This window comes from Melozone crissalis, unplaced genomic scaffold (assembly GCF_028551555.1).
Source record: "Melozone crissalis strain CALT ecotype California unplaced genomic scaffold, PUWL_Pcris_2 ptg000006l_1, whole genome shotgun sequence".
Lineage (NCBI taxonomy): Eukaryota > Metazoa > Chordata > Aves > Passeriformes > Passerellidae > Melozone > Melozone crissalis.
Genome location: NW_026535784.1, coordinates 46,001,284 through 46,002,654, shown reverse-complemented (window position 1 = coordinate 46,002,654; position 1,371 = coordinate 46,001,284).

The following is a 1,371-nucleotide window of genomic DNA, read 5'->3' as shown; positions in this document are numbered from 1 at the left end:
GAATTTCCTGCCGTCACTCATCCTCTCCCTCTTCCTTTCTCTACGAATAGATAAGGAGGTGGTTCTCTCCAGAATGGCCTGTTTGCTTTGTGAGGCATTTCAATGGAGTGCCCGAGGCTGTAAGGTTAATGCTACAGGACAGGGTGTATTGTTTCTCAAGTCAAGTTGTGATTTGTGCAAGAAGGAAAAAAGTCATTTCTCATGCTGTTTTCCCCTCTTGTAAACAGAGATGGTTAGAAGCAATTTTTTGCAAAGGTTTTAGTGAGACATGGAAAATGTCCTCTGTTCTCTCTGTTTGCAACCAGCCCTTCTCATATTTTTTTCTTCTAACAAGCTATTTTGAAATAAGTCTGATTAGCCTACTCCTAGCACATATTTTGGATTATGGCATTGAAAAATGTTTCGTGGTGTGTATGTACTACATACACGATGTATTATTTTCTTAAATCTATCATCAATTACTTTTTTTCCTTTGGCACTTCCTGTCAGATAAACAGAGATAACTGAATTTGGATGTGAATTTTATGGGTGGAGAGGGAAGGAAAAGAGGAGGTGGAGGGGGGAAGGAGCAGCAAATTGTTTTGCAAAGAATCTCTGGGCTGGAGCCATGCTTTTGTTTGAAAACATAGATATATACCCAGTGACTGCTAATGTTAAGAATGGCATAATGGCAATAATCTATGAGAAAGCCTGAGTTATAGGTCGTGTAGCTATTAATGAAAAGCACCTATGGCTCCCAAGTGTCACTTGCCACATGTTGGATTCATGTCTCAGTCCCAAAGATTTGTGGGATGAGGAAACCAGCCCATAGAGGCTAATCTGTAATTCTTGTATGTGCTTCTGTCTCCACAGAAAATTGTCATCATCCCCTGACTAGCCCCGTGGGAAACAAACTGAGCTTAGGTGAGCATTGCTGCTCAGAGGCCTGGGAGCAGTTTGGGGTGGGGGAAGGAACAGGGTCCATGCTTAGGATGTGGTTGTGCCCCATGGAGGGAGTTTTTTGAGATTTTCCCCTGCTGGGCTAGGAGTGGTGGAAACCCTGCCCACAAAAGAGAGGTGGAAATATTTTTATAGCTGCTTGTACTTGCATTTCCCTGGATTATTCAGATACTGCAAGGGTGAATGCAGTAATACTTGCAAGTTACTCAGCTACCACGGTGTTGCAAGCTATATGAGGTAATAGAGAAATATTTCATTCATTTCCAGAGACCAGCTCTCTGGCCCTTTTCCAGCAGCACTGTAAACTTGTAAAACTGATGGATCAGTTTCCCAAGAGTCTTTATTACCAAGACTTCTGACTTCTCAGCAACTGGAACAGCCTTGTAAACTATTCAGAACATGCAAGATGCTTAAAATAAGCTTGCAATTAGC